Source organism: Tamandua tetradactyla, chromosome 11, assembly GCF_023851605.1.
Source record: "Tamandua tetradactyla isolate mTamTet1 chromosome 11, mTamTet1.pri, whole genome shotgun sequence".
NCBI classification, from domain to species: Eukaryota; Metazoa; Chordata; class Mammalia; order Pilosa; family Myrmecophagidae; genus Tamandua; species Tamandua tetradactyla.
In genome coordinates this window covers 98,975,606-98,991,347 of record NC_135337.1, presented here as the reverse complement: position 1 = coordinate 98,991,347, position 15,742 = coordinate 98,975,606, and the positions used below count along the sequence as shown (strand labels likewise).

At 38.6% G+C, this 15,742-nt stretch overlaps 1 pseudogene; it reads right to left on the bottom strand.

Moving 5' to 3' along the window:
- LOC143649317 (eukaryotic peptide chain release factor subunit 1-like) overlaps positions 1-9,197 on the bottom strand; it is a 44,498-nt pseudogene extending 35,301 nt beyond the window's left edge.
- Positions 9,198-15,742: the final 6,545 nt, after the last annotated feature.

The window sequence follows — 15,742 nt, the reverse complement described above, 5'->3', positions numbered from 1 at the left end:
CAGGGACATTGAGCATCTCTTCATGTGCCTTTTGGCCATTTGTATTTCCTCTTCTGAGAGGTGTCTATTCAAGTCTTTTTCCCATTTTGTAATTGGGTTGGCTGTCTTTTTGTTGTTGAGTTGAACAATCTCTTTATAAATTCTGGATACTAGACCTTTATCTGATATGTCGTTTCCAAATATTGTTTCCCATTGTGTAGGCTGTCTTTCTACTTTCTTGATGAAGTTCTTTGATGCACAAAAGTGTTTAATTTTGAGGAGTTTCCATTTATTTATTTCCTTCTTCAGTGCTCTTGCTTTAGGTTTAAGGTCCATAAAACTGCCTCCAATTGTAAGATTCATAAGATATCTCCCTACATTTTCCTCTAACTGTTTTATGGTCTTAGACCTAATGTTTAGATCTTTGATCCATTTTGAGTTAAATTTTGTGTAGGGTGTGAGATATGGGTCTTCTTTCATTCTTTTGCGTATGGATATCCAGTTCTCTAGGCACCATTTATTGAAGAGACTGTTCTGTCCCAGGTGAATTGGCTTGACTGCCTTATCAAAGATCAAATGTCCATAGATGAGACGGTCTGTATCTGAGCACTCTATTCGATTCCATTGGTCGATATATCTATCTTTATGCCAATACCATGCTGTTTTGACCACTGTGGCTTCATAATATGCCTTAAAGTCAGGCAGTGCAAGACCTGCAGCTTCGTTTTTTTTCCTCAAGATGTTTTTAGCAATTTGGGGCACCCTGCCCTTCCAGATAAATTTGCTTATTGATTTTTCTATTTCTGAAAAATAAGTTGTTGGGCTTTTGATTGGTATTGCATTGAATCTGTAAATCAATTTAGGTAGGATTGACATCTTAACTATATTTAGTCTTCCAATCCATGAACACGGTATGCCCTTCCATCTATTTAGGTCTTCTGTGATTTCTTTTAGCAGTTTTTTGTAGTTTTCTTTATATAGTTTTTTTGTCTCTTTAGTTAAATTTATTCCTACGTATTTTATTCTTTTAGTTGCAATTGTAAATGGGATTCGTTTCTTGATTTCCCCCTCCGCTTGCTCACTGCTAGTGTATAGAAATGCTACAGATTTTTGAATGTTGATCTTATAACCTGCTACTTTCCTGTACTCATTTATTAGCTGTAGTAGTTTTGTTGTGGATTTTTCCGGGTTTTCAACGTATAGTATCATATCGTCTGCAAACAGTGATAGTTTTACTTCTTCCTTTCCAATTTTGATGCCTTGTATTTCTTTTTCTTGTCTAATTGCTCTGGCTAGAACCTCCAACACAATGTTGAATAATAGTGGTGATAGTGGACATCCTTGTCTTGTTCCTGATCTTAGGGGGAAAGTTTTCAATTTTTCCCCATTGAGGATGATATTAGCTGTGGGTTTTTCATATATTCCCTCTATCATTTTAAGGAAGTTCCCTTGTATTCCTATCCTTTGAAGTGTTTTCAACAGGAAAGGATGTTGAATCTTGTCAAATGCCTTCTCTGCATCAATTGAGATGATCATGTGATTTTTCTGCTTTGATTTGTTGATATGGTGTATTACATTAATTGATTTTCTTATGTTGAACCATCCTTGCATACCTGGGATGAATCCTACTTGGTCATGATGTATAATTCTTTTAATGTGCTGTTGGATACGATTTGCTAGAATTTTATTGAGGATTTTTGCATCTATATTCATTAGAGAGATTGGTCTGTAGTTTTCTTTTTTTGTAATATCTTTGCCTGGTTTTGGTATGAGGGTGATGTTGGCTTCATAGAATGAATTACGTAGTTTTCCCTCCACTTCGATTTTTTTGAAGAGTTTGAGGAGAGTTGGTACTAATTCTTTCTGGAATGTTTGATAGAATTCACATGTGAAGCCGTCTGGTCCTGGACTTTTCTTTTTAGGAAGCTTTTGAATGACTGATTCAATTTCTTTACTTGTGATTGGTTTGTTGAGGTCATCTATGTCTTCTTGAGTCAAAGTTGGTTGTTCATGTCTTTCCAGGAACCCGTCCATTTCCTCTAAATTGTTGTATTTATTAGCGTAAAGTTGTTCATAGTATCCTGTTATTATCTCCTTTATTTCTGTGAGGTCAGTAGTTATGTCTCCTCTTCCATTTCTGATCTTATTTATTTGCATCCTCTCTCTTCTTCTTTTTGTCAATCTTGATAAGGGCCCATCAATCTTATTGATTTTCTCATAGAACCAACTTCTGGTCTTATTGATTTTCTCTATTGTTTTCATGTTTTCAATTTCATTTATTTCTGCTCTAATCTTTGTTATTTCTTTCCTTTTGCTTGCTTTGGGGTTAGTTTGCTGTTCTTTCTCCAGTTCTTCCAAATGGACAGTTAATTCCTGAATTTTTGCCTTTTCTTCTTTTCTGATAAAGGCATTTAGGGCAATAAATTTTCCTCTTAGCACTGCCTTTGCTGCATCCCATAAGTTTTGATATGTTGTGTTTTCATTTTCATTCGCCTCGAGGTATTTACTAATTTCTCTAGCAATTTCTTCTTTGACCCACTCGTTGTTTAGGAGTGTGTTGTTGAGCCTCCATGTATTTGTGAATTTTCTGGCACTCCACCTATTATTGATTTCCAACTTCATTCCTTTATCATCTGAGAAAGTGTTGTGTATGATTTCAATCTTTTTAAATTTGTTAAGACTTGCTTTGTGACCCAGCATATGGTCTATCTTTGAGAATGATCCATGAGCACTTGAGAAAAAGGTGTATCCTGCTGTTGTGGGATGTAATGTCCTATAAATGTCTGTTAAGTCTAGCTCATTTATAGTAATATTCAGATTCTCTATTTCTTTATTGATCCTCTGTCTAGATGTTCTGTCCATTGATGAGAGTGGTGAATTGAAGTCTCCAACTATTATGGTATATGAGTCTATTTCTCTTTTCAGTGTTTGTAGTGTATTCCTCACGTGTTTTGGGGCATTCTGGTTCAGTGCGTAAATATTTATGATTGTTATGTCTTCTTGTTATATGTTCCCTTTATTAGTATATAGTGTCCTTCTTTGTCTCTTTTAACTGTTTTACATTTGAAGTCTAATTTGTTGGATATTAGCGTAGCCACTCCTGCTCTTTTCTGGTTGTTATTTGCATGAAATATCTTTTCCCAACCTTTCACTTTCAACCTATGTTTATCTTTGGGTCTAAGATGTGTTTCCTGTAGACAGCATATAGAAGGATCCTGTTTTTTAATGCATTCTGCCAATCTATGTCTTTTGATTGGGGAATTCAGTCCATTAACATTTAGTGTTATTACTCTTTGGATAATATTTTCCTCTACCATTTTGCCTTTTGTATTATATATATCATATCTGATTTTCCTTCTTTCTACACTCTTCTCCATACCTCTCTCTTCTGTCTTTTTGTATCTGACTCTAGTGCTCCCTTTAGTATTTCTTGCAGAACTGGTCTCTTGGTCACAAATTCTCTCAGTGACTTTTTGACTGAGAATGTTTTAATTTCTCCTTCATTTTTGAAGGATAATTTTGCTGGATATAGGAGTCTTGGTTGGCAGTTTTTCTCTTTTAGTAATTTAAATATATCATCCCACTGTCTTCTAGCTTCCATGGTTTCTGCTGAGAAATCTACACATAGTCTTATTGGGTTTACCTTGTATGTGATGGATTGTTTTTCTCTTGCTGCTTTCAAGATCCTCTCTTTCTCTTTGACCTCTGACATTCTAACTAGTAAGTGTCTTGGAGAACGCCTATTTGGGTCTAATCTCTTTGGGGTGCGCTGCACTTCTTGGATCTGTAATTTTAGGTCTTTCATAAAAGTTGGGAAATTTTCAGTGATAATTTCTTCCATTAGTTTTTCTCCTCCTTTTCCCTTCTCTTCTCCTTCTGGGACACCCACAACATGTATATTTGTGCAGTTCATATTGTCCTTGAGTTCCCTGATCCCCTGTCCAAATTTTTCCATTCTTTTCCCGATAGTTTCTGTTTCTTTTTGGAATTCAGATGTTCCATCCTCCAAATCACTAATTCTACCTCCTGTCTCTTTAAATCTATCATTGTAGGTATCCATTGTTTTTTTCCATCTTTTCTACTTTATCCTTCACTTCCATAAGTTCTGTGATTTGTTTTTTCAGTTTTTCTATTTCTTCTTTATGTTCAGCCCATGTCTTCTTCATGTCCTCCCTCAATTTATCGATTTCATTTTTGAAGAGGTTTTCCATTTCTGTTCGTATATTCAGCATTAGTTGTCTCAGCTCTTGTATCTCATTTGAATTATTGGTTTGTTCCTTTAACTGGGCCATATTCTCAATCTTCTGAGCATGGACCGTTATCTTCTGCTGCTGGCGTCTGGGCATTTAGTCAGATTTCCCTGGGTGTCGGAACCAACAAGGTTGAAAGATTTTTCTGTGAAATCTCTGGGTTCTGTTTTTCTTATCCTGCCCAGTAGGTGGTGCTCGTGGCACACGTTTGTCTCACGTGTTTGGAAGGGATCTCCCCGGTAACCGATCTCCGCGGCCTGGGGATTTCCTATCCAATTCTCTCCATTGGTTCGGAGGGCCACGCATGGTGGGGGCGTCAGCCACCGCGGCTTGAGGGGACCCTGTGGCTGGTCGCTGGCCGCAGCGGGCCCGGGGAATTTGCCACCAAACCAGGAAGTCACCTGCGGGGGAGGGGTGTCAGTCACCGGCCGCCGCGTCCTGTGGAATTCCCCACTGGACCAGGAAGCCGCCCACGGGGGAGGGTCACCGTGGCTTGGATAGTCCTCTGATCCGAGACTCGTAGCCAGACCAGGAAGCCGCCTGCAAAAGAGGGGCACCGGCCACCTCGGCTTGGGAAACTTGCCTCTCTGAGACTCTCAGCCGGCCCGGGAAGGAGGGAGGGAGGAGCTCTGGCAGCCACAGCTGCTGCTGCTCGGGAAATCATGCACCGCTCAGGGATCTCACCGCAGCCGAGTCTCACAGTCAGACTAACCAGTCCAGACTGGGGTACACTGTGTGTCCGTTCCCTGTCATGGCCCCGGGAGCTGTTCTGCACTGTTTCAGTTCACCTAGTAGTTGCTTTGGAGGAAGAACTAAGATGCACGTACCTTACTAAGCCGCCAACTTGGCCCCTAAGAGCTCCTTAAATTATTTTTTGAAAAGAGGCTTTGTGCTCCCCTTTGATTTCAATTCTTTCCCATGCCTCAGCACAGCATTTACAGACTTGGTCAATGGCCTTATCTGTCATGGATAATTGATCTTCAATTCTTCCCCAGGGCTCTCTTCCCTGCTAGTTGTTCTAAAGAAATTGGAATATTCTGTGCTAAATTTTGGTTATCTAAAGCATCTGCATGTTCTCCCCACCAAGTTCTAAATTGCAGATATTCTCCTGGCCCAAGAGTGATTTTTGCTAGATTATCCCAGTCAGTTATGGGCAAGTGAGAGCCCTCAGCTAATCCCTGTATCAATCCAAAAGTAAAGGGAGAATTAGGTCTGTATTGCTCTACTGCACTTTAGTTCCTTTAAACTCTTAAAAGGACAAGGCTCATGCCTGAGTTCATAAATCACATCAGGATTCTTAGCAGCTACCCCTGGAGCAATTTTTCATGGATTCTTACAGGGAAATCCATCTGAAGATCATCTAAATCACCTTCCCTGAGAGCCTGCAAAATTCCCTGTTGAACAGGTTATAATTGATGTTTACCTGCTTCCATAGAAGGGAAAAGGAAGAGGTGGGAAAGGGAGCTCATCATCTTTAATATCCTTAATTTTCATGGGGGGGCAGAGGGGAGGTTTAGAGAATCATCCAGGTTCTCTTTTAGTTTGTCTAAGTTGTCAATTACTTCTTCATCTTCCTTCTCATCTTCAGTTTGCAAAGGCTCAAGGATTGGCTTGATTATAGTCCAAGGGGGCCAAAGGCTACAGGAAGTGACACACCCTGTACATGTAATTTTTAAAGCTCTTTTTCTAATCTCTCCCAGTCACCTAAGCTGCCAGGAGTGGGAAACCAGGAAAAATATTTCTCTATTACTGGTAAAAGTTCTAAAAGCCAAGCCTCACTGGCTCTTATTTCTCCAGCTTTAAATAATTATTTAATAAGACAGAAATAGAGGTGATATTTAGTAATGTTATCATTATTCACCATTTTTACCCTGCTCATTTTACCTGAGAGTGTCCATGCCTTTTAGTTTCTGTTTCCCAGATTCAAGAGGCCTCTAAATCCACTTGGGGATTCATGTTGTGACAATTTCAATTTTTGCTCCAGCGAATCTTCTTCTTTATGCCCATGTTGGGCACCACTTGCTGAGGCTAGCTCAGTATGGGGGGTTGAAGAAGGACCCATCAATATGAAAAATAAAGACATACAGAAGAGTCTGTTAAGATGAGAGAAGGGGACTCATGTCTCAAAAGACAAGGGCCCTGAATGCTTGCTCAGCACCATATTTATTTCCTCAATTAAGAAGGGAGTGCACAGAAATGTTTTTTTTTTTTTTGTTTATGCTTATTCTCTAACAGTACATTCAGACAAAGAGAGTACCTGTTCCTTCATTATTCAGGTAATGATTGCTGGAGAAAGAGCATGTTTTTGCTCTATCTTTATTAGAATGATAACCGAGTGGATGATTCTCAACTTAATGTTCTAAAGTTAATATTCCATCATAAACCACAGGTCTCAGTGTTCTGAATCTACTCATATTGCAGTTGCTTTGACTTCTCTTATTTTCCCCTTCACACAATTGTGACAATTTCTCTTTAAAAGCAAAATGTATCAGGTGCACTGCTCAAAGTTCTACACACTTTGAGAAATTCCCTTCAACACTGTCCTATATGGATGTCCCAAAAAGGCTCTAGTAACCCTGTGCTGGCTTGATAGGAAGTATGCCCCCTAGGAAATCCATGTTTTAGCCAAAATCCATTTCATAAAGGTGGAATAATCCCTGTTTAATGCTGTATGCTTGAAACTGTGATTGGATCATCTCCCTGGATGATGTGATTTAGTCAAGAGTGGTTGTTAAATTGGATTAGGTGACGACATGTCTCCATCCATTTGTGTGGATCTTGATTGGTTAGTGGAGTCCTATGAAAGAGGAAAGATTTTGGAGAAAGAGACTCAGAGAGAGCAGAGAATGCTGCAGCACCATGAAGCAGGGTGTCCACCAGCCAGTGACCTTTGGAGATGAAGAGGGAAAATGCCTCCTGGGGAGCTTCATGAAACTGGAAGCCAGGAGAAAAAGTTGGCAGATGATGCCGTGTTCACCATGTGCTCTTCCAGCTGAGAGAGAAACCCTGACTGTGTTTTTCATGTGCCTTATCACTTGAGAGAGAAACCCTGAACTTCATCAGCCTTCTTGAACCAGGTATTTTTCCCTGGGTGCCTTTGATTGGACATTTCTATAGACTTGTTTTAATTGGGACATTATCTCAGCCTTAGAACTGTAAACTAGCAACTCATTAAATTCCCCTTTTAAAAAGCCATTCCATTTCTGGTATATTGCATTCCAGTAGCTTGCAAACTAGAACAAATCCTTTAGCTGCCCACTTTCAAGTGATGACTATATATCATGCAGAACCTGGCCCAAATTTTCACTTCCTCAGTCAATTGATTATAAGGAACTACCCTAGAGGTTGTTGTCAGGGATGAAAAGTAACATTGTAACACTGAAGGTGTGGCATTTGGGCCACTTAATCCTGTAACTTATTTGTGCCTTCAGGAGATCCCAAAAAGGCCTATTGTGTACATACCATTTGCAATTGGTCATGGTGTGCTTCTCTGAGTGCCCAACTTTTTGGCTTTGTGTGTTAGAGAACACCAAACTCTTAATGAGTAATTTAATATTATAGTAACTTAAGCCCATGGTTAAATATTCAGTCTCTATTAAGGTCCCATAGTGGGACAAAATCTGTTTCTCAAAATGAGTCTAGTTATCTGTAGAAGATGTAAAGGCTTTTCTATAAAATATCCTAAGGTTTTGCATTGTGATTCTCCTATGGTGTTCTAGTTTGCTAGCTGCCAGAATGCAAAATACCAGAAACAGAACAGCTTTAAACAAGGGGAATTTAATGAGTTGTTAGTTTACAGTTCTAAAGCCAAAAAAATGTCCCAATTAAAACAAGTACATAGACATGTCCAATTGAAGACATCTGGGGAACGATATCTTGGTTCAAGAAGGCCAACGACGTTCAACGTTTCTCTCTCAGCTGGAAGGGCACATGGCAAACATGACAGTGTCTGCTGGCTTTTTCTCATGGATCTACCAAAAAAGGACTCTTTCCAAAATGTTTCCTCTTTTCAAGAATTCAAACAAGGAACTTCACCATCAGTGGGTGGAGACGCACCTCCACAGAAATCATCTAATCAAAAGTTACCACCCACAATTGGGTGGGGCACATCTTCATGGAAACAGACAAATGTCCCACCCAGCAATATTGAATGAGGATCAAAGGGCATGGCTTTTCTGGGGTCCACCACAGATGCAGACCAGCACATATGGTGACCTGGCAAAGGTTCCAGATAACATCTATATTTACCACTGACACTTCTAGCACCATTAAATCTGCTGGAGCATATGACCCAAGTGGAAGAGCATCTACACAGCATCCTGAACCTGTTGCCAAACCTCCTTTTGTTATAGTCCCCACAGAAAATCAGTACCTTTTTTGCTCACTTGGTAAATGGGCCAGAGTAGTAACCCCAAATGAGGACTATGTTTTCTACAAAACCTAAAAATGCAAACTCATCATTGTGCCTCTTTCTTGGCTGTAGGAAAGGCCAGATACAACAGCTAATTCTTAACCTTAAAAGGGATTTATTGACAAGCCCAATCTACCAGACATCTAGAAATTTCACTGAGGTGGAAGGACTCTGAAATTTTGTGAAGTTTATCTCCCACCCTCTGATAAGAAATACCATTCCAGTACATTTACAGTAGTTGTTACTTCCTGCACACAGGTCCAAACAATATGTTTATCAAAAAATGACCAGTATGATGCCTTATGGTAGTGAGAGATGGTAAAGGGCCTTTCAGGATAGATTATGATGTTTGGTTAATGAATTGATATACCCCTGAGTTAGGACAATGAAGGTGTATTATTGACCATGAAAGCTAAAAGCAAACTGTCTCTGACCTTCTCAATAACCACACTTGAGAAAAATTTGATTTTAACAGCTACATACCAGGCACCAGTGGGTGTGCTCACTTTCTCAGGCAACGATATCACTTCTGGAACACCAGCTGCAATAGGATTCATTACCTGGTTAAAAGTTTCTGATAATCTACTGTCATCCTACAAGATCCATGGGTTTTCTGCATAGACCAAATAAGAGAGTTTAGTGAAGATTACAAGTTTGTCTGGCTAATACTCATTAGAATTTAATGGTATAAGACTGATTGGATGTCCACATTATGGTGTTCTGCTATTCATTTTCCTGGGAAATTCATCATGATCTTTCATTGGAGTTCCTAGCTTATGTCTGCCCTTTTAAATTTGGAATACCCAACCCACAGTTTTTTGAATCAATTTCAGTTAAAAAAAACCATATATATATATATGTTTAAGAATCAATTCTGAGCCTCTTATTCTATAGAGAACCCTGACCAATAACATTTTATTTCTTCACACTCCACTGAATGAGAAACAGTCTTGATGACAGGGCAAGGATATCAGAAATAAAATACTACTTGTGACAAATAACATGATTTAATTCTTTAAATTTAATACAATCTTGTGATGTGAATACGTTTGCCAAAATTTATTTTTGCAGCCTTTAAGGAAAGGCATTTTATGTGTATTGTAGCAAATGAATAACTAGTACTCAGATTTGCCCTGTCCACTGTAACATTTTGGGATTTAAAAATCCAATTTTAAAGCAATTTTATTAATGATCCTTTGGTGATATTTGTTTCATTGTTACTTTAGAGACCACATAAGCAAGGATAATATATTAATGAAATGGTCATGATTTCTTATTGTCAGAAAGATGTCCCAAAATTCCACATAAGGTCATTTAAGGGATAGTAAATACATTAATAGGGAAACATATTATATTTAAGTCAAAATCTGAAAAACAGTCATGGTAAAACATGCTGCAAAGTTCACATTCTGGAAGTTACTGATATATATTTTAAGAAAGAAAACTGATAAAAAGACATTTATTTCCTTTTATTTTTGAAAACAATGCATGACTACCTCCAAAACAATTTCTGCAGCTCTGTTCAATGCTATTCTTGAAGGACAAATGGAAAGACATCGCTGCCAGGAAAAAGCACAAAACTGTTTGTTATGATGGGCTGTCCTGTAAGACAGGTTGACATGTGTATGTGTATCTAATTATCTTAATTTGTAAACATATGGAAATATTTGAAAATTATTTCATAAACACACCTCATCACCTTTAAATTTAATACCATCTTGTGATATGAATATGGTTGCCAAAGTTTATTTTTACAGCCTTTAAGGAAAGACATTTTATGTGTATTATAGCAAATGAATAACTAGTATTCAGATTTTTCCTGTCCACTGTAACATTTTTGGATTTAAAAATCCAAATATTCATTTGTGTTTGTAAATTTGAAAATAATGTAATATGAGAATAGAATGTTGAAAATTGACCAGAAATGAGGTGGAAAATAGTACTTAATTTGTCAGATTTTTCTTAAAGACTTATTTAGAAATAAATGAGTTACTTCCATTAATTTATAAAGTAAATTCATCCAATAGGACACAATTTCTTCACCATTGCTGATCATATCAATATGTTGGATTTCAGTATGCCTTTTCAAAAAATAAAGATGAAAACATAATCCATTTAATTAATCCATTTACCTGAGTCTCTTCTAGTGGCTGAGAAGAGTCAGAAAGAAATACATTGGGTGCTAAGCAAGGATTCACAGAAATAACCAGAACCTGGAGAGAGCCACGAGAAGCTAAGAGAAGAAATGCAGAGTTTGTCCCATAAATGCTAAGCAATGGCCCACAGATTCTTGGAGTGAAAGTCAGTGTAATCAGAAGCTGGAAGAAATGAATCATGAGCATGGAAGGACCTCAGATGCCTGCCATGTGAATTCCCAGCTGACAGAGGTGTCCTCGATGTAGGATGTCTTTCTTCCAAGAAGACATCTTATTGGGGCCCTAATTTGAACATTTTTAGAACCTTAGAATGGTAACTTGTAACTTAATAAATCCCCTTTGCAAAAGCCAATCCATTTCTGGTATGTTGCATTCCAGCAGCCTTAGCAAACTGAAACACTAAGGTATAACATTTTCCAAAGAAAAGGAAAATAATAAGTATATGGATGATATTATCACAGGACATTGCCTTGAGAACCTATAAATATGCACTGAAACATCAGGATTACTATCTGATTTGGATATATGCAGGGTTTTATGGAGAATGTGACTGAAGACCCTATATTGAAGTTGATTGACTTCATGGATGATTCTGTATCTTCTTATTTTTATTATTTTTTAGCAATTTGCATCTTTATTCTGGTAGGATATTTGGGACTTGTATTGATGGTTGGGAATTCCTGGCTTCACAGTTCCATAAACTATTTTCTGAGTGTGTTGTCATTGTTGGATGCCTACTGTTGTTCACCTGTCATCCCAAAAATGTCAGTCAAATTCCTGGCAAAGAATATAACATTCTCAATTCTTGGACACTGTGCTGGTTTGAAGTTGTTATGTTTCCAAGAAGAGTCCACATTCTTCTATTTTTTTTTAACAAGGGCAGGCACCAGGAATCAAAGCCGGGTCCTCTAGAATGGTAGGTGAGAACTCTGCCTGCTGAACCATTGTGGCCCACCCAGAGTCCACGTTATTTTAATCCATTCCTGAAGGCTCAGACCTGTTGTGGGTGGGATTTCAATTGAGTTGTGACCCATTCCTCTTAAGGTAGGCCTTAACCCTTTTACTGGAGTCATTTATGAGAGGATAAAGGACAGAAAAGCCAAGAAAGCACTGAGAGAAAAATCCCAGAGAAGCTAAGAAAAGACCTGCAGGATACACAGAGGAAGTCACTAGAAGCAGAAGCTGAAAGTAGCAAAACTCAGGATCAAAGGACAAGCAGACACCAGCTACGTACCTCCCCATGTGACAGAGGTGTCCCTGATGCCAGCAGCTTTTCTTCATAATCCAAATGTCATTTTGTTGACACCTTATTTTGGACATTTTCATGGCCTAGAGCCATAAATTGTAAATAAATAAATCCAATCAGCCAGAGAGTTTTAAGGGGGAGTTGTGACATCAGCAAACATTGGAGAGAGAACTTTCACCTCTACTTCAGCAAGCCAGTCTCTCCTGGGGAATTTACCAAAGATCTCCATCCAACCTGTTAGTTCATAGCCTCCTGAATGGAATTCAGACTCATGCATACCCACAATAGCATGACACACTTTAATAAAATCTCATTTTGACAGATATCTCCTGTTAGTTCTGTTTCTCTAGAGAGCCCTGACTAATACAGCTTGGCACTTGGAGTGATTCTTGAGAAACAGAATCTTAGAAACGGGCTTTTAGAATTGGTTTTCCACTCAGATTAGATTCAAAGGCTCCAAGGATTCTATTCCCAATAACCAATATGGCACTCACCATCCATGGCATGAGTTAGGAAAACAGATACACAAAATATCACCATTTGGTTATCCTAATTGCAAACTTATATGAGTCAAGGCTCTGGGTGAAAGTGTTTTGAACATCTTAACAATTTTGTGGATTTAAGAGATATAATGATGTTGGCTGGTTTTGAATAGACTGGGTACTGTTATAAGAGAAAGGGATGAGCTGAAGGCTTTAAATTTGCACTTAAATGCTATATAGAAGATGTAAAAAATCTACATGTGTCCTGTAAAAAAGTTTTATTTCCTGTGGTCACAGATTTGAGATCTCTGAAAATCAGACCCTGAATATCACTATGTGAGCAGCAGATTTACAATGTCAGCTAAATTTTAACCTTGCAGAGTGTCTATTATTAAAGTAAGGCATTAATTAGAAAAGAATGGGATCCTGAAAATTGAGATGGTAAATATGGATTGATAACGATGGTAGTGGAGATATTGGAAGACTGGATTCCACTGAGTTATTGCTAGATAAGCCTCTAAAGGTCTTCTGTGAGGAAACAACACCCGCATATCCACCCTGCCCTGAGGAAGTAACCACACAATCTGTAGCTTGTCCCTGAGAAAACAGCTATACAACCTATAGCGTCTGTTGGGTAAAAAGCTTCCTGACATCCAGTCTGACCTGAGGAGTCTTCCATCCAACTTCTACTAAAGAGATTAACCCTTCAACATCTGCTAAATCTGTAACCATATTCCCTGGAAATAGCCCTCACTTCTCTGCCTGAAGAGATTAGTCCTCCTTTAACAAATAAAACTCCAACAGAATGCCTTGAAGTAATTTTTATGAAGGAAACTTTTAATTCTTTTAATGACCCAACACTCCACCATTCTTTTCTTCAAGACCTATAGCTAGACTAGAGTCCCAACAGGCCCCCAAAGGTGAGGTACAAAGTGTGACTCATGAGGAAGTAGGCTACACTCCAGAAAAAAAAATTGGCATGAGTTTTCTAATCTAGATAGACAGAAATCAGGGATATATGTGGAAATGGATATTAAGTGTATGGGATAATGGTGGAAGGAGCATAAAGTTGGATCAAGTTAAATTTTTTGATATGGGCCCAGTTAGCAGAGATTCTCCTTTCAATGTTGTAGCATAAGGAGTTAGAAAAGGTATTAGCAATTTGTTTGGGTGGTTTGCTGAAACATTAACAAAAAGGTGGCTAATAATATTGGAGGTTGACTTGCAAATATTGTCCTGGTATAATATAGAGGAGGGTATCCAATGGTTTAGAGTGATTGGGATGTTAGAGTGGATTTATCATGGAAAACCTGGTCATATAGCCCAGGAATGTCTAGTTGTTACGTTTTTTTTACAAGGATTGTGAAGAATATATTTGTGCAACTAGCTTCATCCTCCTTGAAGAGTTCTATGTGCAGCCTTGTCAATGTCAGTTATACCATGGGAACTGCTCTCATTGAGCTGGATTCTTTCAATATAATGGTGATGCTTAGACCCTGAGTTGGCTGAAGCCACATCACAGCACTTAATTGCTAGAGACTTAGTAAGTGTGGCTACCATAATATTAGGACAGAAGATTCAAAGCAGCTGTCAAAATAATCTGACTCACAGAGCCTTATAGCATTGGCTAGTAGATCATGCAGTACCTAGAAGTAAAATGGAGGAGAAGTCTACTGAATTATTGATTGAGCTACATAAGTAGAGGAGTTTTAAACCTGATAAACTAATACCTAACTTAAATTACAAAAACAGAGTCACAGCCCTTAATCAATTCCAAGACAAGAGACAGTTCATAGATGCAGAGCCTCTTGAGTGAGGAGAAGGCCAGGTACCCTTGTGGAAAGACCCTGTTTCACTCTCAAAATTTATACAGTTAATGTTCCTCCCAGCCTTCCCCAAGGATACCTGCAGCATTTTACCAGGGCAACTGTGCACTGGGGGAAAGGAGGTGATCAGACATTTCATGGATACTGGCTCCAAAATGGCATTATTTTCTCGAGGCCCAAATCATCAGTCTGGCTCAAAATTCAAAGTACTGGCTTATGGAACTCAGGTGATTGATGGATTTTTAGCTCAGGTACATCTCACAGAGGTTCCAGTGTGCCCCCATTACCCATTCTGTGATCATTTTCCCAGTTCTGGAATGAAAAATTGAATAGACATACTCAGTAACTAGGAGAAACCCCAGAATTTTTCTCTGTTTCATACAATGAGGGCTTACTGACTGTGTATTACTTAGAGTTGACAATAAACAGGAAATCTTCATAAATATAAAATTTATAAAAGTGTCTCACATAAACATGGGAACATAGAGTACAAAATCTGTAAGGACAGGCTGTGAAACTGATGACTCCAGTGGAAGGTGTGGATGAACTTCACAGAAGAGGCTCACCAGCTGAAGCAGAAAACAAGCCTATCTCTTCTAAATCCTCTTTAAAAGGTTTCCAGTGATTAGATTAAGCATCCCTAATGGCAGAAGACACACCCCTTGGTTAATTACAAATGTAATCTTCTGTGGATACTGTCAAAGTGATCATGATTTAATTCCATGAAGTCTCCTCATAGTAAAAGACAGACAAGATACTTGCCCAACCAGACAAACAGGTGCCATCACTTGGACAAGCTGACACATGAACCTGACCATGAGAGTCCACTCCTTGTCAACGTGGAAGCTATGCTCATCACCTTCAATCATATCTAATTTCTAAATAGAAAACAATGAAAGACACTTTTTTCACTAACAATACTGAACTGTCATGCATACAACTGAAAACACATTAAATCTCTAGCAAAACAGCATTATAGTCTTTGTTTCTGTAACTGATCATGTAGTCATAGTTCATATTTGTCACTATGCTTTCCATTACCCATTCCATGTTCCCTTTTCCCTCAGCAAGCACTTCAGCTGGCCATAGTTCTCTGCCTGGTGGGGTTACCCAAACCTTCATTCCTGAAGTTTCAGAGAAATTGGTAGTCCTGTTTGGATTGGGTTGCTACAATTCTCCACTGATTTTAACAGGGCATGATAGTACTAAAAGATGCCCTAAGGGGTTTCCTATAATCCAGAAAAACTCTTCTTTACCTCCATTGCATACCCGCAGTCCTATTTCCCCATGATAGTTAGGGTCACTCACCCAAGCCAGTAATGTAATTCCCTTCTTAGCTTGTTGATTAAGGGGCACAAGTAGCCCAAATTGACCAGGTGGTAGTCTTAGATT